At 39.7% G+C, this 27,570-nt stretch overlaps 1 long non-coding RNA gene across 1 annotated transcript; it reads right to left on the bottom strand.

Annotated features, from left to right (window-relative positions):
• Positions 1–6,539: 6,539 nt before the first annotated feature.
• LOC125916840 (uncharacterized) lies at positions 6,540–24,377 on the bottom strand. The gene is made up of 3 exons (XR_007456048.1): positions 24,260–24,377; positions 22,545–22,645; positions 6,540–6,987 (listed from the first exon to the last, which is right to left on the bottom strand). It is a non-coding gene; the product is annotated as an uncharacterized LOC125916840 (long non-coding RNA).
• Between the last annotated feature and the right edge of the window lie 3,193 nt (positions 24,378–27,570).

Here is a 27,570-nt window from a genome sequence, read left to right as displayed (position 1 = left end):
ACAAATGGTGGACTCACTCACAAACTAGTTCAACACCGTTGTAGGGCACTAGATTGATTTTCAAAGTAGTTTTTCAAAGAGTCAAACATTTGTAACATCTGGCTGATGGTGGACAGCTGAGAGGAAAAAGTACATACTGTCATGCTTGAATATTTTTAAATTCAACCTCAGCTTAATCACCAACTATTTGTCGTTCATTTACTTTACATATTTTATCAGCTCACCTTGTTCCTTCTGCATGTATTCCTCAGATGTAATCTTTGGTTATCCATTCACATTTACAAATGAAACCTATTTTGCTGAGTATAGGTCATTATTAATTTGCCTATGTGATTGTTAACTCTATCTCCAGCAGCCAAAAACTGGTTTTCCACTGTTGTCTTGGTATGCCACCTAATTTAAATTTGGATATCTTATTTTAAATGAAGTATTAACACTAACAGTTCAATTAAAATAAGCCTGGATTGGTTTGATATACCTCTGCTTTTTGCTTTCAGATTCTGCCACGTATGGTCTAGTGATGTGGATGACACAGGAGCAATAAATAGAATTCTCACTTTAACATGTAGTTAACTCTGAAAGTTAAACTACCTCCCTTCCAGAGCCTTTACAAATGCTGTGTAACTAACACTTCCCTTTCACTGGAAGTTGGCAGAGTACTCACTGAATAAAACAAAGTGAGCTCAGACATGAGCGGTCAGGGTCAGCTATCTCTTCATTGGATGCCTTATTGGTAAAGCCATACTAACCACTTTAATAATAGGTTCCAACACTTTAGTGGCTTATCCCAGTGGAAGTATATTTGTCACTCATGTACCAGTCACAGTGGATGTTCCTCATCAGTGAGTAGCTATCCTGATCATGGTGGTTCAGGGACCCAGATTCCTGCCAACATATGGTGTCACAATTTAAATAGACTCCTCTGTTGTGTGTCTAGATGGCAGATGGAACAGAGAGCCTCTTAAAGGTCTTGACCTGTAGGTGACACACATCACCTCCACTTATATTCTGTAGTTGATTACAGACTACATGTCTACACATGTAGGTCAAAGGGACTAGAAAATGCAGTCGTTAAATTGGGCAGCCATGTTTCAACTGCCATTCCTTATCATAGAAAGATAGCACAATTTTTGGTTGACAGCAAGCACTCAATGTCATTGATTCTTAACCTCTTACATTATACTAAAACAAATTCCAGATGGTTATTAAAATTTTTTTAAGTAGATAATTATAATCAAAGGGAAAAGTCTTTGTATTATGACACAAAATGTAGAACTCATGAAACCAAAACATTAATTAATTCACCTAGAAACATACACCAAGGTAACCAGCAAGTTGGCAGGGGTAAGTAGGTGGAGGGAAGAGCTCATGACTCAAACCACAGGTAAAAGTGATCACTTCTTTAATATATGAATGGTTCCCATAAATGAAGAAGAAAACCCAACAGTCCCAAAGGTAAACCAGAAAAACACATAAGGTGATAGTTCACCCAGGAGCACCTAGGTGGGTCGGTCAGTTAACCTTACAACTCTTGGTTTCGACTCGGGTCATGATCTCACAGTTTGTGAGCTCCAGTGCGCTCATGGCCTGGAACCTGCTTGGGATTCTCTGTCTCCCTCTCTCTCTGCCCCTCCCTTGCCTGCTCTCTATCTCTCTCTCTCTCGAAATAAATAAACTTAAAAAAATAAGTAACAAAGCCTATGCTTTTTTAAAAAATAAAAGATGATAGTTCACCCAAAGAGGAAATATGATGATTCTAAGCAATAATTTAAAAATAAAACCAGCAGGGTAGCCTGGGTGGCTCAGTTGTTTAAGCTTCCAACCCTTGATTTCTGCTCAGGTGATCTCACCGTTGTGGGATCAAGCCCTGTGTTGGGCTCCATGTGAAGCCTGCTCAGGATTCTCTCTCACCCTCTCTCTCTCTCTCTCTCTCTGCCCCTCCCCTGCTCACTCTCTCTCAAAATAAACATTTAAAAATAAATAAATAAATAAATAAATAAATAAATAAATATTTTTAAAAAGCTGTTAAAATTACTAGGATAAACCATTTAAAAAATTTCCAGGCCTCTCCAACCACATATCCTTCTCCTCTCCACCTTGCTAAGCTGGCTCCTGGCCTGGAGCACAATGTAGGAGGGGTTACACAGCTTCTCAAGGTTCTCTGATTAGGTGTCCTAGTGATGTGGGACTGGGCTATAATCTGCAGTACACAGGCTTTGAATTAACTTCCTTGCCTGGGTGTAGTGGTAGAACAGGCTCTCCGAGACTGGTATGACTGGCTGGATGGGTATTGGAATCAGGAAGCACTCCCCACCAAGTTCCCTGACCTGACAGACAAGTGACTCAGCTCTGTAGGTTGGCAAAACCACTGGCTGGGCTCTCTGTGCAACTCCTACTATGTATATATGGGGCTGTAGGATTGTCTGTGCAGCTTCCCCGGTAATCTGGTTAGGCTTCCTGTTCTGGCAGGTGGGAATATTAGGCAGGGCTTTGAGCCGGATTCCCTGCCAAGGCATGAGTATTGAACAGGCTCCAAGATGTGTATGGCTTATTTGCTGTGGACCTAAATCCCCAACCAGACTGGGCCACCAGCTCATCTCAGCAGATGGTCAGAGCCCCTGGCTACCATCTCTACTTGGTTGCTCCTCCAGGGAAGAATGCTGTCAGCCAAGCTCTGAACACTGGTTGCTGTAAACCCCACCCCCACTCCTCCATCTCAATATGATCCCCAGGGATCAAGCCTCACAGATTTTCCCTATGATCCTTATGAGATTAAGACCCACGTGGGCCTCCCAGAAAGCATTCCACGGTGCTGGAAGAGCTGGATGTTCAGCTTGGGTTCTTTTTTCCCCAGTGGAAAAACTGTAGGTCCGGGTTGGGGTGAGGTGCCTCTCAGTGCAGTGCTGTGCTAGCCTGTGCAATCTGAGCATAGCTGCTCCTCTTACCCTGCTAATGTGATCCTTTTCAGTCTCTGTGTTGTAGGGGGGTGCTTCAACCCTACCCCCATGCTGTGGGATTTTCAAATGGTGACTGAAATTGGGAACGATCTGTGTTGCCATCTTGATGACATCCCTCCCCTGCATGCCTGGTTTCATCTTTAGACCATGCTTTCATAACAGTTCCTTGGATTTGATCTTTTCCTGGAGCCATTTCTTAATATTAGCATTGTTAGCTATTTGAAGATGCTGTTTGAAGAACCTTCAAACCTACAGTTTCTCGTGTTTAACAACTTCTCTCTCTCTCTCTCTACTTTACATTGTGCAATAAACCGCACCTTCAACAATCTGCTCAAGAGGATTCTTAGTTTGGGGCACATGGCTGGCTTAGTCAGTTGAGTGTCCAACTTCTGCTCAGGTCATGATCTCTCAGTTCGTGAGCTCAAGCCCTGCATGGGCTTGCTGCTGTCAGCACAGAGTCTGCTTCAGATCTTCTGTCCCTGTCTCTCTCTGTCCCTCCCCCACTCCCACTCACTCTCTCAAAAATAAAACATTTTAAAAAGTTAAAAAAAAAAAGATTCTTAGTTTAATCATCCAGTCAGTGTCTTTTCTAGTTTTCATGATACCCCATGGAACAGTGCCTCTCAACTTTTTGCCACCACAGAGCAGGGATTTTCTTTTCACCAGTCTCCAATAATATTCTTCTCACTTACCTTATGGCCTCTGTGGCAACCTCCTTGAGGGCCACAGGGTTGATGATAGCAATTCCAAGGCCTTTTGCCTTTCACTAAAAGTCTCCTTAACACGTTCTAGCTTATGAGGCGCCTGGGTGGCTCAGTCGGTTAAGTGTCCAATTCTTGATTTCAGCTTAGGTCATGATCTTATGGTTTGTGGGTTAAAGCCCCACATTGGGCTCTGTGGTGACAGTGCAGAACCTGCTTGGGATTCTCTCTCCCTCCCTCTCTCTCTCTCTCTGTCCCTCCCCTGCTCACTTTCGCTCTCAAAACAAACTTAAAAAAATTTTTTTGTAATATTAATGAAAGTTTTTTTAAAAAAGATGTTCTAGTTTTTCCCTACTTGCTCAGTCCCAAAGTTACCTCTACATTTTTTGGGTTCTGTTATACTAGCAGTACCAATGTCTATACTAGTCCCCTATTATCCCCTAACAAATTACCCCCAAACTTAGTGGCATAAAACATAATCACATTTATTGTCTTTCATATTTTCTGTGGTTAAGGAATTGGGGAATGGCTTTGATTAGATATACTATCTTGCAGTTCTCATGAGATTTAGTCAGAGGTCATCTGGGGACATGTATATCTGAAGGCTTGACTGGAAATTCAAGGTGGCTAACTCGTGTGGCTGGCAAGTTGGGCTGCCTATTTGGGAGAGGCCTCAGTTCCTCTACATGTGGCCCTCATCACAGGGCTGCTTGTGATGTAGCATCTGGCTTCTCCCAGAACAAGGGATCCAATTGTGCTAGCCTAGAATGTCACACAAGAGCACCTCTAATGCACCCTACTGGCTGTAACAACTAATTCTAACTCAATGTGCAAGGAGACTAAAGAGTGTGAATATCAGGAGGTGATGATACTTGAGAGCCATCATTGATTCTGGCTACTATTTACTATTTGTTGATTTTTACCATAGCTATGGGTCATATTTTCCTTCTTTGCATGCCTAGTAATTTTTTATTGGATGCTGGACCTTGGGAGTGTATATATGTTGAGTACTAGATTTTTTGGCTTCCTTTAAATACTACTGGACTTTGATCTGACAGGAAGTAATTTATACCAGGTTGATCCTTTCAAGACTTGTTTTTAAGCCTTGTTACGGCAAGTCTAGAGTAGTCTTTAGTCCAGGGCTAGTTGTGCCATAGTATTAGGCAAAACTCTCTGGAATTCCTACTGAAAGCCCCAAGTGGTCAATGGGGACTCTGCAGTCTGACTGGTCAAAACTTAAACATCTCCCAGCTCTGAATGAGCTCTGGCAACTTTTTGGCATATATTTCTCTAATTCTGTTTTGCTCATGGAGTTTTATCCCATGCATGTGTGATTATTTAATAAAGGACTCCAGACAGGCTTTGCCTGACTGCATGGAAGTTCCTCCTCCAAATCTATGACTGAGTATTTAAAGACAAACTGAAGGGAACCCTGTGCACATTTCTGAAGCACTTTATTTCCATAGTTTCCTCCTCTCTGGCACTCAGCTTCACATCTTCCGGCCACCTCATTCCCCCTTAATTCAGCTTGGTCTCCTCAGCTTAGAGAAAATGCTGTGCTTTGCCTAGTTTCTCCTTCCTGAGCTGCAGTCTGGGAAATGTCTCCAAGAAGAAGGTCAGAATGGTTCTATGCTTCACCTCATTGTTCTTTTTTTCCAGAGATCACAGTTCTCCACTGTTTGTTGTCCAATTTCTGAAAACAGTGGCTCAACACGTTTTGTCCCACCATTTAGAATAAGAAGACCATCTTTCTCTCAATTATCTCATTGGAGCTGGAAATAGAAGCCTCCTATTCTTTTTCCTATTTATGTCATTCATTTTGCTATCGAAGTTTCCAGTTTGGGCTCACTCTAGTTCGTCTCCTTGAAGTAAGCTTTGAAGTAATATGGGACTTCAACATATCTGGGAAATCCCTTTACTCTCTCTTGATAAATTAATAACAATGTAATATTTTAAAAAAAGATCTTATAATCCCCTTGATTGGCTCTTACACCTTCTAAAATAACAACAGAAGGACTCTGCTTTAACAAATAGGTTTCCAAGGAAATTGCAAGAGAGACTGATGTATATACTATGCCAATTGCCTGGAAAGTTCAGAAAAGTTCTTCCATATAACATTTTTGTCTTCAAATTTCAAAGAATAAGTCACCACTGTAAATAATATCCTTTTATGCTGCAAATCTGCAAAACAGTATGACTCTCACCCTCTATTCTTGCCTCCCCCACCCTACTTTTTTCCTTTTCTTTATGGAGAAAGATCTTGGGGGTGATATAAGTATAACTTTGTTAGTTAGTGTTCGTCAAAGTACATGGTCATACCGCCTAAAGTTAAAGAATTTGTTGACCATATAAAAAAACTACAGGGGCACTTGACTGGCACTTTACTTTACCATGCTTGGTAAAGCATATGATCAGTTGATTCAGGTTGTGAGTTCAAGTCCCAATTGGGTGCAGAGGTTACTTAAAAATTAAAAAAAAAAATAGGGGCGCCTGGGTGGCTCAGTTCATTGAGCATTTGACTTTAGGTTAGGTCATGATTTCATGGGTTTGAGCCCCGCATTGAGCTCTGTGCTGACAGCTCAGAGCCTGGAGCCTGCCTCAGATTCTGTGTATCTCTCTCTCTCTCTTTGCTCCTCTGCCACTCATGCACTCTCTCTCTCTCTCTTTCTGTCTCAAAAGTAAATAAACATTTAAAAAATTTAAAAAAAAATTTAGGTATCAGCTGAGAGTATCTAAAAAGAGAGAGAATAAATCACAACACAGCTATACTTATAATGAAGAACATATAAGCATTTATAATTATTTTGATTTGATATTAAATTCATAAATGATATCTGTTATTGTTTTATATGTGTGTGTGTGTGTGTATATACATATATATATACACATACCTTGAAAATACCATGTAATAAAATACTTATTATCTGATGCTGTGCAGAGAAGAGCTGATATTCCTGGAAATTGTAGGTTTAAAATGATTTTACTGTTTTTCTAATATCAATAGAGAATATTAGCATTCTTTTTCTCTTTTGCATAAATAATTGAAAAGAATATATGATGTTCTATGAAAACAAAAAGGCTTTAAGAATTCTAAAGTTCAAGATTTTCTCGAGGGCATCTGACCTGAATCACACACTGGAATTACTGTAGGTCTCATCATCTTCACACTTCCTGGATGATGCCTTGAGACACAATCCTTCAGCCCAGAATTTCTTCAAGAGGCAGGGCACGGATTGGCAAATGGAGTCAGAATCCAGGAAGAGCCATTAAAACCACATTTCTTGTTAGCCATTTTGGTCCTGATAGGAAGAACAGTTTCACAGATTACCCTACGAAAAGAGGGAGGGTAGAAAAGAGGTGGATGTTAACACTTCTTTCTTTTTGACAACAGTAATAATAAGCCTCCATTCTGGTGTTAAAAGTGTGCCATCAGTTCTCTCACTTCACAAGTACTTTTTGAGCATTTGCATTGTGGCACACACTCCTCTGGGCACAGACTGTAAGCAAGGTACGAAATAAACAGAAGTCGCTAGCCCCATGGAATTTACGTACTAGTGGCTGAGGAAGAAAACACACAAGATAGGAAGTTAGGAGGTGATCATCATCATGGAGAAACCTCACAGCAATTACCATGAAGTCCAGCAAAATAACGTGAGACCTCATCACTAAAGAAGAATTTGTGTGTACTTGCACCCACAAGTTAGTGTCCACGCATGCATACACATGTGTTGGTGGGCGGGGCAGGAAATTGCCACAGTGGTATATGACCAAACTAGGCTGATTCTTATAAGTATATTAACATACATTAACCTGGAAAGTAAATTTAGGTAAAGTAAGTGCAGTACTCCTACATAGTATCAATCATGATTATTGTTCTATTCCTTTTTCTAAGATGGCTTGGGATCAGCATCAACTTTCTGGATATCAACAAGAAAACTGATTTTGAATTATAAAGTATGTACTTTATTTTAGCAGAATTTATTAGATTTAAGAGTTCACTCTAAGGTTTTAAGTAAGTAGAAAAACAATCAAATAGAACTGACATTCCAGGGGGACTCCATAATAAAAAGCCCACACCTCATTATTTTGCCATAACAAAATTCTTCACTCACTGGACACTCCAGCCAAGCCCTCAAGATCTTCAACACACTCTGGTGTGTAGAATACTCTAGTAAATGCAGGAATTGTTACATTTGTTTTATGGACGACTACCTTTTTGAAAGTAGAAGAGAAAAGGGAATGCCATAATGTGACACAACAAAATCCAAACAAAGGTACATTTTTCTCAAGTCCAGTGCAATATCTGTCCCCTAAACTTTTGTGGAAAATCAGCATATCAGACACAACAAAGCATGTGGAGGTAGACTGACTTCAGAGATATACAAAATTCAGTATCTAGCAAGACAGAAATATAGCGAAAAAGCACTGATATATGCTTTCAAGCAAAATAGGAGATTATGTTTTGTACAGACATGTCAAATGTCCAGAGCCTTTCTTAAGGGGTTCAGAATGGTACAATTTTTTTTCATCCTCTGTTCTAATGTTGGTCCAACAAAATAAAACACACACTTAAAGTTTCAGGTCGGTGGAGCCCATATGACAGTCAATTCATTCAAATAATAACTGTCATCAAGAAAATAATGGGGAAAATCATTAAGGTCATGATGTTAAAAGATCTTGAAAAAAATTAATAAAATGAAATAAATAAGTTTTCCTCCTCCAAAATAAAAACTATATTCCAGGTGTTAAACTGCTACGGAAATCATAAAAGAAATGTTAATAGGAAAAACACACAACTCATCAATAAAAACCTAAAGCCAACAAAATCTTGAGCCAAGAATCAATTGCAAGCCATGATAGAGCTATTGAGGTTTTTTTTTAGGTCATTTATTGAAGAAACAGATATTTGGCATAGAGCTGGTTGAGCCTAAAACACCCTTAGTAGGTATGCGTAGTTTTTGAATAGATGTTACCAAGAGAGGTAGCAGCATTATTTTCTCTCTCTCTCTCTCTCTCTCTCTCTCTCTCTTTCACACACACACACACACACACACACACACGGGATTGCAAACCAGATTCCCAAATATATTAATCCTTTAAGGTTTTACTTTCCATTTTTCTCTTTGTATTGAGCTATTTTCCCCACGATTATTTTCTCAATAGGTAATCTCTGAGCTAGACAACTAATGAAATCATACAAATATACACCTACACAGACAAACACAGACTTTTTTCTCAGTTTTTGTCTTCTACACATACTGCTTATATCTCTAAAGCAGTCTTTTACAATATTATTTATATAACAGGCCACCAGTTATCGTTCCCTCTAAAAGCGCACCTGTATCTTTCATCAACTCTAATGGAAATTCTGTGAGCACACTACTGCTGCTGGGTTCAAGAGTCAAAGACGGGACAAGGTTTTAGGAATTTTTCAGACTGCTGACCAAGAAATATAGTTCATTTCCTCCATTATCAATACTATTTCAAATGAAGCTCATAATATTTCTGGAAAGGAAATTTGGTACCTTTAAAAATAAACAACAACTTCCTTTTATTTCAATACTCTCTCTGGTGCTTAAAAGGAAATACATTATTGATGCCTTTTGCCAACAATTTGTTAGTAATAAAATGAATAAAAAGCTAGTGCGTCACCCAGTTCCTTCACCAGTAATGAATAAATATAATCTATAATTTCAATACCCTTTGTAATAACATTTACAGATTTTCCACACAACTGATGGCTTCTCTCATCCTCACACAGACAAATATGTGCAAAACAGGCCACTGTCCCCACAGCTCTTTCTTATTTTCTTGCTGAAACGTGGTGAAATGCAGACAGTTTCAGGTGACTTCAGGAATGTTGAGAAATACTTTGTCCGTTCCCTGAGAAAAGGCTTCATTATTTCTTCATACGAATTCTGCTTCCAGTTGATTCACTCCTGTAATAGCGTTTTGAGACCAAAAACTTTTCAGCAGATTGGTTTTCTGGGGTAAATCTCTCCTTATCACATGCTGTGTTTTCCTCACTTTGTCCTCATTGCCATTCATTAGAAGGAATAGGTGATTTTGAAAGTCTCTAATCAACAATGGCTACTTGCCTCAGTTTGGCCAAGGCATCCTCATCCGACCAAAGGAAGAATCTTCAAATCACTGATGGTTGGCAGCATAAAAGTGTGCGTATGTAAGATCCAAGCTCAACTTAGGATATGTTGTACTGTATATTACTTTACATTCATTCTGGGATCTGTTGTGCTGGGAAAGCAGTTGCCTAGCTACTCTTACAAATGAAGTTTAGAGATCCCAGATTTGCATGTACCTGTTCAGAAATGCAAAGATGATAGCCCTGTCTGTGCCTTTTGAAAAGAGCAGAGGTAGTCATCCTACATAAGGGTGATCGTAAGGGCTTTCCTCCCTTTATCACCCCCTCTCCTGGCCATTTCCAGCCATGGATCTCAACAGACCAATGCCACTGTAGACAGAAACAGTGCCCATCACTAAGAGAAGAAATTGTTTTATCTACTGTGACACCTCGTTTTATTTCCTAAAGATCAGAGACCAGCTCACCTTTGGGCCTGACTCTGCAACAAATCCCCAAAGCAAAATGACAAAACCCAAAGTGTAGGATCATGCTATGTCTATTCACAATTATGAGACACAGATCTTGACATACTCGTGTCAAGGTACGAGCCTCCCCAAGTCAGGGTTATTTATTTCAAACTATGGATGTGACATCTTGTGTTTTTTTTTAAATGCTAATGGATATAGCCTTTTAAATACAAATTATTATACTGAAAGTAATATCATGAAGAAGTGAGGAATCACGTGAATAACAAAGTTTCTAAGGCAGGAGCCTGACCTCTAAGGTACAATTTGAGCCTAATTTAGACTTAGAAACCCACAGACCTGAGTTTGAAATACAATGCATTTAAAATGCAAAGTTGTCCTTTAGAGGACCATTTAGCACAAAGTTGGTCATGAAGACAAAAGAAAATGCTGGCACTGAAATTGGGGAGGGCAGTGGGGTAGAGGGTTGTGTCTGGTCTTTCTTCTCTCCTCTGCTCCTCCCCCACCCCCATCCTGCTGCTGGCTCCAAGAAGGGGCAAAATCACATTAATTGTCAGCTTTCCCTTAGATCTCATTGGTGGGGTGTTTGTATCCCCCAACACAGATACTCTTCCAGCTGGCTTCTTTTAAAATCCCTTTTGTGGTTCACTCCACACAAACTCCTACTGAGGTCCCCTGCCCTCCAGAGAGGCACCTGTCTAGCACACTCAAGGGTAGCTCCTCTGTGCAATAGCTACTGATCCATGAAATCGCATATCCTTCCTTCCCAAATGGTATGTTTTTCTGCTGCCCTTCCTCTTTACCTTTTTAACAGATAACTCCTGGCAAAGTCCTGCCTTTAGAATTCTTTTTTCTTCTGCTATAGAAATTCTTAAGACAAAAGTCATGCACTAGTCTCTCCACCAAGAGAAGAAGAGGCCACTCACATACTCATATACACTCATATGTATGTATTCCCAAGGCATGTCAAAGAAGACTTGAGAAATCTTTATGCTCTTTAGACTGTTGGAAATGACAGCCACTGAACTTTATGGATGCAGTAAAGATTCAATCACCTACTGTTCCCAGCTGAAATTCTGTGAGGACAGGAAAAGCCCCACTCCTATTTTGTTTTACGTGCCTGTAAGTGATTGTAAAACAAAAACAAGACCTGGATTCTTCATGCATAAAGCATTCACTGATATAGAGGAAAAACCATTGGACAAGCAAGAAAATCACAGCTCACATACTGTCTCCATTTCTCTCCAGCTGTGCACCTGGATAAGAGGAGCTTTACCTCGGTACACTTCCAGTTACTTTGCTATAAAATGAAAACCATACATACACATACATACACCTAGAATATCTGGAACAGAACATCCAGGCTTTTTAGAATAATTCCTCTCTTATCATTAAATCCAATGCTAAGAATTATAACATTTTCTGAGAAAGCAATCACTAAATGATCACCTCCTTAAATGCAGGGACCCTGTCTCGTTTACATTTCTATAACAAGTGCTCAAATGTTAATCAAATGGATATATTTTTTAATAAACTCAAAACGGAAGAAATCTTTAAGATGGCAAGGATGTGAGTGACACCCAAATAGGTCTATGTCCTAATCCCCAGAACTTGCCCATATGTTTGTTATGTTATGTACAAAAAGGGAATTAAGGTGGCAGATGGAATGAAGATTGCTAATCAGATGACCTTAAAATAAGGACAGTAACCTGGATTATCCAAGTGGGCCCAATGTAACTTCCAAGTTCTCTTTTTTTCCTTCATTTTTTTCTAAAGTTTATTTATTTACTTTGAGAGAGAGGGAGGGAGAGAGTGCACGCACAACTAGCGGGCATGCTGCGGGGGAGGGGGTTAAGGGGCAGGGAGGGACAGAGAGAGAGAGGCAGAGAGAGAATTCCAAGCAGACTCTGCACTGCCAGCGCAGAGCCCGACGTGGAGCTCCATCTCACAAAACCGTGAGATCATGACCTGAGCCACAATCAAGGGTCAGATGCTTAACCGAATGAACCGCCCAGGCTCCCCACCAATGTCATCTCCAAGTTCTTAAAAGTGGAGAGACCATGACAGGCTGGGAAATGTTTCAGCATTTGGCATTCCACAATTTTTCTTTCACCTGTAAATGAAATTGATGAAAATGGTTAATTTTCACTTTTATTCCCGAAGCCCAGCACTATTAGATTCTGTTCCATGATGGGGACAGTTTGTACATATATGCACGCAGCAGTAGAAGGAAACTGAAGCGCAAGCTGCTTTACCAAGTTCGGTGCTTTACATATACAAACATGTGATTGTATGTGTGTGCATGTCCAGCAAAATGTGTGTCTACCCAGTCACACCTGTGAGGAGGACTAGCCTGCAGCCCAGTGTTTCTATCTTTCCTCTCTGCCATACTTGGTATGCCTCTCGTCCGCAGACTAGTTCTCATGTCACAAGCTGGCTGCAGCCTTCTCAGGAACACATTCAGACACAACTGCATTGAGAAGGAAAGCGACTGCTTATCCGTGTGCCTCTTATAACGAGTGAAGAGCCTTTCCTCCAAGAACCGAAGACTTCTCACATCTCACTGGCACAAATGCAGTGGCATGCCCACATCCGATTCAATAACTGACCAGCAAAATTGGATCACAAGAACTGGCTTAGATCAATTAGAATTTATTCCCCGGGATGTGGATAGTATGATCCTTTTCAAGTCACATGAGTTAGGACCACACACTGCAATGCAATAAAGGCTCTACATCAAGAGAAAAGGTAGGAATGACTTTTAGGTAGGCAAACAAGATTTTTTTCCGGTAACACTCCTTGAAACTTCAACATGTTTCCTAATGTGTAGGGAAGAAAACCAACTGCTCGTATCCATAGCCGATCTTAGATCATGTTAACTATCCCATAATGGTAGCCCATCCCAGGAATAGTGTGAGACTTCATCTGAAAGTGTCCTAAATAAACTTATTCTATTTAGTATGTTTTTTCCTTTGGCTATAGAGGAAAGAAAGTGGAAGCAACAATCGATACTTGAGAAATTGTGCTACTATATCCACAACCTCCTCTAAAAGAACATTCACAATAGCCGGCTACACTCCCTTTCATGTTTGCCCATCAAAATTTCTATTGGTCATTTCACAATGACACTCAGAACAGCCCAAACTAAACAATAATGACACGCAGCTTTCTTTTAGATAGAAAAAATATGTTGTAAAGTAATATAAGCCATCTTTCATCTAATAAATACTGAGCTCCTTTTATATTCTCTTGTTTGGGACTACAGTAATAATAATTGGCAAAAACAGACCTAAAGCACGACCTCGTGGAGCTGGAGTCCAGTAGGGAAGACAGGCATTACTGGCTAACAACAGTAATAAAAACAAATGTCAAATTGTCGGTGATAAGGGCCAAGAAAGAGAGATGCAGTGAGGTCCAGGAAGGCAGACTCAAGGAGGTGAAGCTTAAGCCTGTATTGTGGGTAGAGAGAAGCCACCTTGGTAAGCAGTGTTGGGGTAGAAGAGTGACCCAGAAAGAAGGAACAGCATGTGAGAAGGCTCTGTGTCAAGAGAGACACTGGCTAGAGAGGTTGTGCAGGGGAATTTCTGAAATGTCTTATCTAAGGAGTGGTATAATCAGATTTATATTTGAAAGGGTTATTCTGCCAGGGTAAAGGTCAGATGGCATGCAAGAAGGCCACTTTTAAGGTCAAGGTAATACACCACATAAAAAAAAATGGTACTCCCTCAGATTAGGGTAGAAACTGACAGAAGAATTCAAAAGATTTTCAGGAGGTAAAAATTTCAGAATTCAGTGATACATAGGATGAGAGATAAGCTAGTACATTCAATGATCGGTGGTACCAGTCAGTGAAAAGAGAACGTACAAATAGGACTTGGGGCAGTCAGGGGGGACATCCAAAATATGTAAATATCTCATATAACTCAATAATAAAACAAAACAAGAAATAATCTGATTTTAAAATGAACAGAGGCACTGAACAGACATTTTTCCAAAGAAGACATACAGATGACCAACAGGTACATGAAAAGAAGTTCAACACCACTCATCACTAGGGAAATGCAAGTCAAAGCCACAGTGAGAAACCTATCATCTCACATCTGTTAGAATGGCTACGAACAAGAAGACAAAAGATAACAAATGTTGGGGAAGATGTGGAGAAAAGGGAACCCCTGTGTACTGTTGGTGGGAATGTACATTGGTGCAGTCACTGTGGAAAACAGTATGCATTTGGCATTCCGCATTAAAATAAAATTAAAAATTAAAAATAGAACTACCATATGACCCAGTAATTCCACTTCTGGGTATTTATCTGAAGAAAACAAGAACAGTAATTTGAAAAGATAGATGCACCCCCTTGTTCATTGAAGCATTATTTATAACAGCTGAGATATGGAAACAACCTAACTACCCATTAATGGATGAGTGGATGAAGAAAATGTGGGATAAGTATAAAATGGAAAATTATTCAGCCATAAAAAGGAACAAACCTTTCCCTCTGCCATGATGGATGAGACTTGAGGGCACTATGCTAAGTGAAATAAGTCAGAGAAAGACAAATACTGCATGATCTCACTTATATGTGGAATCTAAAAACTGGTGACTTCAGCAACAAGTGTTGAGAATACTTCTGTTGAGGCAGAGGCTAAATGGGAATGGATTGGGCAGTACGTGGAAGGTGAGAAAATGGATGCCGTGACTTCAAATCATCTCTGAAGGAGTTTGAGTGTGGAGGAGAGAGATAGAGAAGGATAGCTTGAACGGTGTATGAGAACCAAATATAGTTATTTTAATGAGGGAGTCTTTAACATATTTAAATGCTACCAGGAGGATTCAGTGAGTAGAGACTGACGTTACAAGATAGAGAAGGAGTTATCAATACCATAAAGAACTGGAGAAAAAAACAGGAAGATGGAATCCAAAATACAAGTGGGGGGACTGGCCGCTGACAAGAGAGAAATCGAAGTTTGGAATGGTAAAAGGAGAGGCTGGTGCACTGGGAGGAATAGAGCGTGAGGAACTTGTCAGAGCCAGTGAAGTTCAAAGTGCTGGAAAGTGATGACCATGTGATCTGGAATAATGGGCGGTTGTGGTCAGAGGGTAAAATGCCATCCCTTCTGACTCTGGAGGTGAGGTTAATGGAATACGCTCTGTCTCATTTCCTTAAGACCCATAAGGGGATTTACAGGCTAAAAAATTGTGTTTAAAAGCCAGGCTTCTTCTTCTGCTTTTTGGTTCATAACCAATCAATCGGAACCTTTCTTTCCACCGTTTTGCTGTCAAAGTAGATGTTAAATATTCTGAGGATGCTGTCCAAAATAGCATAGAAAATGTCAGTGTGAGACTTGCAATAACCCAGATTCAATTCTCTCAGAACTAAAGCGACCTAGTTTTCATAGTAGGTGGAAAAATGTATTATTAGTCTGTTTCCAAGATTTCCACAAGAAAAGCACAGTCATTATGTTAATATAGTGGGTTGAGCTTTTATAAAATAGACTTGGAAAGCGTAAAATATACGAGTATATAATTAATCTTTGCATTATGCTGTTGAGCTCTACAGAAGCTTCCAACACCTGGCACCAGGAATCTTTTACCCAGAAGAACTCTCCTCTTCACGTATTCATCTCCAGATATGGTGAGAGCCATCCTCCCAGGCACTCACTACAGAACACTCATTATACTTTGTGAGATGGAACTTAATGGAAGTCAACACTAGTAGCTATATCTAGAGCTCTTGTTATCAGCACTATTATATGACCACACGTCAGTCCAAGGCAGCATCCCCAGGCCCCACTTTGAGCACAAAGATTTTAGACTGAAGATTTCTGTTGAATGCCTCCATTCCAGGCTTCTGAGCAAGTACCATATACAGTGGGTCAAAGGAAATCCAGTCACATTTGGTGACTGGGTGGAAGAGGTATGGAGGGAGAGACAGAGAAAGGGAGGAGAGGGAGAGCTATCGATTTTAGGTTAGGAGGCTCTGAGTCCAGAAATTTTTCTGAATTCAACCTGCCCACCATTAGGCTCACCCATAGAGGTAAACGGCTAAAAGGAACAGGAAATACTGGAGAGTAACAACAGGTCACGTATGTAATTCTCTCCATGAGACTTTCCTCCTAAGATGAAGATCTCCAGACTTATATCTAGTCCTCAACCATAATTATAAGCTGTGCATTTTCACTGCATTTAGTAATGTAGTTCCTACTGCATTGGGAACATTGGCCTGGGGCCATGCTATAGTCTTGATACTTTCCTAGGAAGATCTAGTGGACACGGGTTACATTTAAAATCTGCCCATAAACCTTTTCTGTTGGTAATTGCACCTTATATGGTCCATATAATTCTTACACAGCTGCCAGTCAAGTGGACACATAACCCAGATCAATCAATGAGGGTCCTTTATAGGAATACCAGGAGAGAGACTAATGGCTTCTGGTTTGAGGGCTGTGAATATCATGAAAATCTAGTGCTGCTGGGGCAAGCTTTCCTGGAACATGGACAGATGTGGAGGAGGATGAGGACAATACAAAGAAAAACAGAGCCAACAGTGGAGCATCTATATGGAACTGTTTGAAGTCATTCAAGTCCTGAACTTTTAAGTCTCATGAGTTGATAACATTCACTTTTGCTTAAGATAGTTTGCACTGGGCTTCTATTACTTACAACAAAAAGGGATCAGACTGACGAAGAGGAGGAAAACACGTGGTAAAGGGAGGGAGAGGAGAGGAAGTTCCCAGAACTAGAGCTAGACAACAACTTTACAACAGCATTTAGAACGGGAAGATAGCTGGTTCCCCACTGGGATCCCTTCCTTTGTCTTCTGTAGGCCCAGGATGATATGCTAAACCAGAATATGTTAACAGAATCAGGTCGGAAATGAGATCTCTTCCTTCTCCTTCCTCAAACACCTTCAGTATGCCTCTCACTTACAAATAGCATTGCTAGAAGAGCGTAACTCTAAGCACAGCTGACATTCTTACTGTCTTTCTCATCCTGCCTGTATTCTCAGCCAACTCGTACCCTTGGGCCAGACAGGGAACCCTGGCCAAGATCACTTTGTATCTGACTTCTCCTCACATAACCCAAATTAGGTTACTCAATGCCCGTTCACTTGCAAAACGCCCAGAGACACTCCTTTCCCTCCCACTGCAATTCCAGCCATGTATATTCCACCCCTATAACCAAAGAGGCTTCCATACACCATCGTAGCATTTGCCTTGACAGCATTTGTGAATTCTCATTATGCACACACTTAAGTGGATCACAGCATTTGTATACTAAGGAAAATATAATTTAAAAATGACATGGCCCTTGTATATATTTGGGCAACATTATCTCCTCTCTAAACCTTTTGAGTAAATTATAGACCATATCTGATATTATTTATTATTCTCAATTAGATACGTTCGGACACTTTCTCACTAATCTAACCTTACTTAAATGGAACCAACCACACTTCACTCCCTCTCCTCTCTTTACCAGGACTGGACCATTCAATACCCACAATTGACAGTAATCGCACGTAGTCACATTTCACCTATGCAGCCCTTTCTCTTTCTCTGGCACAAGCTATTAGTTCATCCTCTGATCCAGAAAAAAAAAGAAAACTCAGAGAACACATACTGTTCTGCCCCAAATTATTTTGAGAGTGTAGTAAATAGCTAATATGGTCCTCAACTACCTCTAAAGAATGAACAAAATAACTAAGAAGGATTAACATGGCCCAGATAAGGAAATACAATTTGACAAGCACCAAAACAATATTTCAGTAGTGACTTTTACATATGGGCTACAGTATTGGCCTTAACCACCACACGCTATAATATTTGAAGATCTATAATTAGGCAGGAAGATTAGGGATTCTTTGTCAGAAGAGGCAGATGTTTCCAAGCTCTGAAAAGCACAAATTGCTGGTCCCATCTCCCTTAAGTTTTAAATCTTTATTATTCCTTCATTCATTTTACCGACATATATTGAGAGCTAACATCAGTCACAGAGATGGATAAAACACATTCCACATAATAAGTTTACAACATAATAAGTCATACAGGCATGCACAGAAGTACTCAATATTATTGGTCATTTTTTGAATTAAAGCATTAAAAGTCCAGGAGGTAATATCTAGCACTTAAATTATACCAAACACAGAATGGTATTCTGGAAAGGTGAGGGGTTTTTTTGGCAGGAAGTAAGCAAGTTTGGGGACACACAGGTATGCAGAAGTCTAGGTAACTGATACCTCCACAAAATATATTCAGAAGCATAGAGATCTCCTCTGCATCCAGTACTGCTTTACCTTAGGCTCAGGGCCGTGTAAGACGGTTCAAGAGTAAGATCCTGTCACCGCACCCATTTTCATAACAGCCCCCTATTTCAGTCTGGGGATTACTCCTCCCTCAATCTAGTCCACGTACTCTGGGTGGGTTCTACCACTGCTCCACTGGTGGACCATATGTCTCAGATCCACACTCCCCTACCCATGGAGCTTGGTTCTTGGGTGGGCATATGTGTGATTCCCAGATCTCTCAGTAAAGGGTCTTGTGTTCCCGCTAGGCTTAAATCTTGAACTCATCTGAGTCTAGAACTGATGTAGTCATTTTGCCATGAAGAGGGAGACTCTAAGTCCCAGTGGCCATGACGGGGAAGCTCACATATAAAGCCAGCCCAGTGCAAGGCAGAGAAGAGGCATGGAGGGGCTGGATGTCAAGCCCTAATGATATTGAGCCCAGAATCCAACTGTCCTGGAAGCCAGGTTATCTGTGGACTTTTCAGTTGAATGAGAAAATTTCATTTCTGCTTTATGTCCTTTGGAACAGTTCTAACACTTGTAAACTAATGTGGAAAACAATTATAACATACCTGCTTTGTCAATGCCTTCTCACCATCTTCTGGGCCCTATCCAAGGTCGCCAGGGCTTAGAGTCTAACAAGGATGTCACAACTTCAAGTTGCTTTAAAAGCAACATCATAGAAAATGTGATTGTGGAATGTTTAGCCCAAATCTATTTTGTAGGTGTTTTGAGAAATCCCAATTTTATTTATTGGATAATCTACAAAAGCTAGCAGGAAGCAATTAGATGCAATATACTTTGATTATTGGTCTTGGCCATCCAAACTCTTAAATGCATTAGAATTATGGTAACAAAGACAAGACATATAGCCAGATCCTGAAGCATGTAAATAGATTTCTAGTATTTATTGCTTTTTAGTAGCTGGTTTGTAGTCATAGATATGAGTTTGTATGAGAAAATGCTAATAAAATTGCCAATATGAGGCTTTAAGTTTGAAACTTACTCTGTAATTTAACATTTGTGAGCAAAATTACTGCAGTGTTCCACCTTATTCATTAGTCACTCCCTCCACATTGAAGCTTTGTTGCAAGCAATGAAAATTACAAATCTTATTCTACCTACAAATTCTTATTTAATGCAGGAACTCTAAGTCTTATAATCTATGAGCCCATATTTGAGGGAAAGTTATAACCAAACATCACCCAACAGCTTGTAATCTTAGAAAAAAATGTAAAAAATGAAAAACAGCAGTGTCAAACTTTAAAAAAATGGGAAAATGGTGCCATCTTGTGGTTATAAAGGAGTAAAAATAAAAATTTTATCTTCCTTTTTTCAATATTTTAAACAATCATTGCCAAAATCAGGCCCACCTTAAACAATTATTTCCCTCAGTGTTCTGAAATACCCAGATAAAGACTCTTGATTCCTCTTTTAGAATATTGTTAATGTGTAGAATTTTCCTTGACAATCAGATTCATTGCTATCTCAGCCAGGAAAATCTAATTTCCTGAAAAAATAGTTCCCATGATTATACTTTGATCTTTGAATTGGAGACAGATCTAAATCCCAAATGCTAAGGTAATGCACTCATAGAAAAAAGCTCTAAAACAGTTTTTAGGCATTAACATGGTAATCAGCAAATGTCTTTGAGAGATGCTTCCAAACACCAGAAACAGCATGTGATTTGATTTTTAAGAGTCCATGAAAGTGCAGGTTGACTTCAGAAAACACAGTGCCGTAAGAAGCGTTAAAATACTTCTTCCCAGAAATATTTGGATTGACCAAAGAGATAAGATGAGCATGAGCCAAAATATCCCAAATGCCCCACATCTTATATACCAGACTGAAGGAAAATGCCAAGAGCTGACTCATATGCATCCTTACTTTGAATACAAAATGGTGCCAGGAGAAGCAGAAGCAGACCTTCCTCCACATTATAAATGCAATCTGGTACATCCATGGGCACATCAGTCCATGAAGACTCTAAGGGAATCTCCTCATAAGTGATAATATTTGGGTGATATGCATTTGTGCTAGCATAAAGGACCTCCTAGTCTAAGTTGATATAGTAATTTAAATAGTTATGCTTAAATTTAATAATATACTTCAATAGGAAAGACATTTGTACTTTATAGGACTAGGAAGTAAATATACAAATTTGCACTACTTGCCTGGTACAATTATTGATGGGAACAGTGAAAATAGAAATAGCAGCAGACTCAGGGCACCTGGGTGGTAAGCATCTGGCTCTTGGTGTCAGCGCAGGTCAGGATCTCAAGTTTTGGGGGTTGGGTTCAAGTCCTACATTGGGCTCTGAACTAACAACGGACAGGATGGAGCTTGCTTGGGATTCTCTCTCCCTCTCTCTCTCTGCCCCTCCCCATCCATCTCTCTCTCTCTCCCTCCCTCCCTCCCTCCCTCCCTCTCTCAAAAATAAAAAAAAAGTTTACTTACATGTTAGTTCTTAGGCTCACACACATAACTTAGTTGCGCTAAATTCTTGGCCTTGAGACCTGGTTGAAAGTCAACTTGTAAAAACAGTAAATAATTATCCCCAGTCAAGATGCTCTTGTCCTTTTGAATGAATCCCTTGCTTCAGAAGCACTTGTTACTGAGACGCCAATGGCCCACTGTCTGCAGAGACCCTGTAAGGCTATTAAACACCAGCATCATTCAGAATAAAACTGTAGTAATCCAAATTCTAAAGCCAGTCTCTGCTAGGTACCAGGACCAACCACTATTAGCTTAAGACCAACATCTGTAACACGGGCTATATAAATGGCCACTTCCCTGTGGTCAAAGTGGCCATAATTACAGTGACTCACCAGCGTCAAAATCTCACATTGCCCAAGACTTTAAGTGTTTGCCAGGGGTCATGAGAAGTTAGAAGAAAAAAAAATTATCACAATCACATCGCACACAATAGGCCACTGCAAACTTCTAAAGACATGAATCCTCATGCCTGGCTCTACAAAAGCCAAGTCTGAATATTATTTTCTTCCTGATACACAAACAGAAATGGATGAAATATCTGTAACTTCCTATGTAACCCAAAGCCCTCAAACCTTAACTAAACACAAAGCTGTCTATATACAATGATCCCAATGGCTTTAAAAATATGCATCGAAACCCTACAATCCAAAACAGAATATACAAAAATGGTGATAACACCTGTCTTTAAGTGATTGCATGATGAATGATTTTTATTTTCTTTTTAACCTCCAAAACTTTTCTATAAAAATTGTAATTATTTACACAATCAGAAAACTGACTAACTGCCTTTATAAAGTCAAGGGAGAGACACACTTCCTGCTCTCACCTCCAGAAGAAAAGAGATGGTTATAATTCTGACATGTTCTAGAAAGTGTCTAGAAAATGCAGCCTCCAGATATTGGAATGAGTCTGGATCTCACAGCTGTATCACTGCTAGCCTAGCAGCCTCTATTTGTCTCATAAAATTATGGAGTTTAACATAGAATCCCTGAAATTATAAGCAAAACAAAAATAAAGCAAAGTGGCCAATTATTTGGTTTTTATCTCCAAGTACCAGATAGGCAGGAAGTTCAGGAAAGCCTTGACTGTCTTCCAGAGACAGTCTTAAGAGAATAGAGAACACGCCCTGGTTGCACCTTCACTAGCTAAACAAGTCCACAAGGTAGGGTTGTGATGATTTTCAATGTAAAACATTAGTGGTACAAGGAGAAGAAATCTGAAGCAAGCATTAAACAGCTGCAATGGTAAAGTCTGTAAAGATACATTTTAAAGTAAAAAGAACACATGGCCAAACTAAATCAACTGCTAGCATGATGAAAAACATGCCTGTGTATGCAAGTACACAGCCCCCATCCCTGGAACCAACACTTGGCAATGATTCTCAATGTATGGGTTAAAAAAAAAAGTGGGCACCTGGGTGGTTCAGTAGGTTAAGCATCCAACTCTTGGTTTCGACTCAGGTCATGATCTCATGATTCCTGATTTCGAACTCCACATTGGGCTCCGCCCCTGATTTTTTTTTTCCTGCTTCTTTCTTACCTCAGATCTCTGCACTTTCTCCATTTACTTCAAAAACTACTTCTCAGGCTCTTTGGCCCTTTCTCAGGCTGGCTGTCTTCTTCTCATCCTTCGGGTTGTTCCTAGTGAAAGTAGCATGTATACATACCTTAATTACTCTGTTGCATTACATTGTTTTCTTATTTGTCACAGTGGATATTATAATCCGCAATCATCCTGTTGCCTGTGCCTCACGTATTGTATATCAACCCTGCCAGACTCTCCACCCATGAGGTCCTTTATCGTGTTGATCTTCTTCATGCCTCTGTTTCCAATACCTCACATAACAAGTCACAAAGCCAATTGTCAATACATATTTGTTAAATGAAATTAATACACATCCATAAAACATCACAAGTTATTTATAATAAAAAATAAGTTCACAATAAAAATCTAAGTAGATAATTGGTCTGTTATACCTCAATAAAGCTAGAAAAATATATATCATATACATTCAATATTTATACATTATATAAATATAAATTATATATATATATATATATAAATATATAAAGACAGTTGCATACAAAAGAGTAAAAGGATGTCAAAACACTGACAGTAGTTCTTTATGAGCATGTGATTTGCAATTGACCTTCGTTTCCTTCTTTCCATTCCTCAACTTATTTTTTGTAATAGCAGGTATAATTTTTACACACAAGAAAATTTTAGGGGTGTTTGGGGTGGCTCGGTCAGTTAAGCATCTGACTTTGGCTCAGGTCACCATCGTGTGGTTCATGGGTTCTAACCCCACGTAGGGCTCTGTGCTGACAGCTCATAGCCTGGGGCCTGTTTCAGATTCTCTCTCTCTCTCTCTCTCTCTTCCTTTCCCCCCCTCATGCTCTCTCTCTCTCTCTCAAAAATAAATCAACATAAAAAACTTATGAAGAAAATTTTAAAGGAAGAAAAGGAGAACAAAGAAGAGGAAGACAAAGAAGGCTGTTAATCATTGTATTTTCATCTCTCATAATAGGCATCAACTCTTCAAGGCAGTAGCATTAAGGTTGAAGATACTTTGGCTAGAGGTTCACTCCCATTGCATCCAACACTCTGTCAAAGGAATAAACAAAAAACTGAATTTATCCCTTGCAAAGCAAGGGAAAGAGCTGTCCTAGTTAAGAATGGTCTCTTTTAGCAAAGCAGAAAGCTGATCTTCAATGGGATTTTGGATGTGTAAAGATCTACTGACTATAGAGAGAGCATTTAGAGATTGGCTGGTCTTTATCTGTGATAGTGTAGTTACTGGAGTGCATCTGTTTGGGTTTACTGGCTTCCAGAAGCCTGGGGCTGCCACTGATTGGCTAATTCTCAGATATGTGCTTATTGATGTAAAGTTGTCATTAATCAAGTGAGACAGGTTTCAAACCAGTTCTGGTGGTTAGTTCTTGCCGTAGCCGAAAACAAAGAATAGGAACCACTCATCCTTAGTATCCCCTATCCACATCCTCTCAGCCAAAGCTGCAGGAATTGTCCACATTGCATCACTATTGTTGATTCCCCTTGAAGTGAGGTTTTGTTTGTAGAGGGCTGGTTCTCAGTTCGAGAATCAATCAGCATGATTTTATCCTGTTTTGTCTTCGTATCATCTGTTGATCCATTGGCAGAATAGTGTCTGTGCATGAACATTTAAGATTCTGGACAGCAGATATTGATTATGAGACATATAAAAGTGTTATTAAAGAAAAAAGTATTGGGGCAACTGGGTGGCTCAGTAGGTGAAGTGTCCAACTCTTGATCTCAGCTCAGTTCTTGATCTGAGTTCAAGCCCAATGTTGGGCTCCGGGCGGGGCTTGGAGCCTCCTTTATCTGAAAAAAAAAAAAAAAAAGGTATTAAAAAAAAGTACCTGAAAGATACTCCAGAACCATGACCCAATATTTTCCAGCACTGGCCAATAAAACAAATCCCACACTTACCTGAGTCTATCTTAGTATCAAGTTGCCCTTTTCTTTCTTTTTTCTTAAAATGTGGCTTGTTCCATCTTGCTGGTGGTGTTAACCCAAGTACGATAAAGTGTGCTGGCAATGGCAAAGACACCTTCCAGTTTAAAAGAACGCTAAAGCTGATACTAGGATCTATAATATCTTTAGCGAAAGACGACAGCCGGATTCGGTGTGCCTCTGAGCATGAGCTGCACTGTCTATTAGATCTGCTGACATGAAGGACAAATATTTGATGACTTCTCCAGTTGCCCAGCTACATGGATGGAATCAGTGTGCTCAGGAGTCTGTTTTTCCTTTTATCGCCTATACCTCCAGGGAAGATTTTGTCCCTTTACATCCTTTGTAAGTAGAGAGAGTCCTCCCAAGAGGTTGGGAGCCATGCACTTGGAATGGTCTAACTATTAGCTCCATATAGAACAACTAGTTTTGGCCCTGGATTAGCATTGACAAGTCTGGTTTCTCACAGGAAAGAGAACCTAGAAGCACACTAGGGAGTTGATCTTTTGTGTCAGTGTTGTGACAAAGTCATTGTTACATTACAAGGATATTTATATCTATTTCTTCTAATGTGAGAATATTTTTCTTCACTTATGTGTTGGTCATTTTGATGTAATATACCTTCATACTATGCTCAGTTAGTTCTAGACATGAATATTTTTAACTTTTGTTCATCTAGTTTGAATGACTCATGGTCTCAAATGTCTGATTTATAGTACTGCTACCAAGAAAACCGCCAACAATGGTTAAGCCAGTCTTTATCAATTTGAGCCATGGTGTCTACATTAAGATCATTGTAGCAACTCTGTCTTTAATGTTATCAAAAGATACAAGTCCATCGTTTCTTAAGATTATACGTTATTGTTATTGAAAATCATTTTAGTAGCAGATTTGGCCATTGTTTGGGTTTTCCAAAACTTGGCATGGGAGATATATCCAATAATTCTTCAAATGTGCTGTGCTAGCAATAGCTTGGGAGAGCCAAATGATCGGATTATGTTGGAGGGTGTCTCTAATAAAGCCTAGACTTAAGTAAGTAATTAGTTACTGGCAACAGAAAAAATAAACTAATACAGATTTGGATAATCATACACTTATTAAAAGGAAAATTGTGGCCAAGAAAATCAAGAGCAAATGTATGCCAAGGAGAGTGTGACCATCAGTGGTTCCATTCATCTAGGAGAATCTTGTTCGCAATGATCTTGAATGGAAGGTATATGCTTCCAAGAATATTTCAGTCAGTAGTTGACTTCCAAGGACTGTGTGCTTCTGGAGGTGCTTTTAAGAACCTAAGTTTAGGATCCATAATGGCTATAACTCTCCAATTATTGCATTTGAAGATGACGAGTGATGTTGTTTTAGTTGAGAAATATGTTTCCAAGGATCGATTGATTGTGATTTAGTTTCTGTAATGGAAGCCAAGAGTACCTGGAAATCATTCCAGCAAGTTTCATAGAAAGTGTTTCTCAGGTGTCTTTTGCAGAACATCCAATCACTCTGTCTTAGGTTATGAACAATGTATCAAATAACTGGCAAGGAAAATAAATCTGTCACTGTTGATGAAAGGACTGAGTGTATAGTCCTTTACAATACTTACCTAGATCAGCTTGTGAAGGATTGAAACCAAGTATGGATAGAACTATTATCAGTCTCATAGGGAAACAATCCATGACTTGCTGAGGGGAGGAGGCTAAATGTGAATGATAGTTTAGGTAGTTTGGCTTTAATATTCCATTTGTTCCTTTTGTTTTTCTAATCAGTGATGATAAGGCCAATGAAGTTTCTAAGTAAGAGGCAAAACCTTGCACAATTCGCAAATAACTATCCCAGTAAAATGTGTTCCTATCAATGGATAGATAAGTCAGAATTACCCATGTAAGATAAGGGACATAAAATCTGATACTTTTTACCCTTGGAGAGTACTGTGGCCTTTTTACAGGGGAATGTTTCAATACATTCCTCCCCACCCCCAAATATATATTGCATTACTAACAGATATTCAACACCTATAAAAGGAGGAAATTGTAGGAAATTCATTTGGAGATGCTCAAGGGGTCTCTTAGACATGGTTCGAGTCCATGACTCACAATTCTCTGCTTTTCCAGAATTGTATCGGTTTACAGGTGTGACATGAGTGGTCCATATCCTCTATCCTCCTTACAAAGTGTCCCCATCATGGGGCACCTTGGTGGCTCAGTCAGTCGTGTCCGACTTCGGCTCAGGTTTTGATCTCATGGTTCATGGGTCTGAGCCCTGCATCTGGCTGTGTGCTGACAGCTCAGAGTCTGGAGCCTGTGTCAGATTCTATGTCTCTCTCTCTCTCTCTCTCTCTCAAAAATAAATAAATGTTACCAAAAAAAGTGTCCCCATCAATGTTTATTTTGTATCACAGCCAATTTGTCCCTACCATGATGGGTTATCTAATGGAAAATCTTAGCAAATAGCCATTTACATTTATCTGGTACTACCATATGGCCAGCCTGGCTTTGCCAAAACCTATAATCATGGATATTATAATCTAATTGTTCCCAGTACGACTGTCCAGAATTGCAGGCCACTTTTTGTGTGTTTCTGATGGAATCCTTGAAGACCTTCATGGATTTTTCTTTCAGTTCTTATGAAATCCTTGCAGGCAGACTTTTATCAGGGCAGCCTATTTAGCATGATGGCTAAGATTTAGAATGTGGATCTGGGCATGATTGTTACCATTATGCAGTAATTGCTGTAGAATGCAGACTGGTATTGGTCACATAGGAAGACAGCATCTAGAAGCATGGAAGGCCAGTGAGTGTTTCTTTGAAGAAACACTCTAGAGTTTCTCTAGAGGTGACTGAAAAATAAGTGCTTGGTAGCATTCTACCTTTTGCCATAGAAGAGCAAAGAGGGAAAGAAGAGCGCCCCACCTCCAACCTACTTCCCTAGCAGCCAAGGTCAGCACATCAGCTAGTACTGACCCTGGCTGTGGGGACATAACCTAAAGTATGGAGAGACAGTTGGCATTTGGTAATATCTGGGTGAGAATTTTCCCAGCTACTATAAAGTATGATGTACATGGTACATTTCTAACTGGAAA

This window comes from Panthera uncia, unplaced genomic scaffold, assembly GCF_023721935.1.
Source record: "Panthera uncia isolate 11264 unplaced genomic scaffold, Puncia_PCG_1.0 HiC_scaffold_1240, whole genome shotgun sequence".
In the NCBI taxonomy this organism is placed as follows: domain Eukaryota; kingdom Metazoa; phylum Chordata; class Mammalia; order Carnivora; family Felidae; genus Panthera; species Panthera uncia.
The sequence above is the reverse complement of the archived record's forward strand: the minus strand, read 5'-3'. Positions and strand labels throughout refer to the sequence as shown.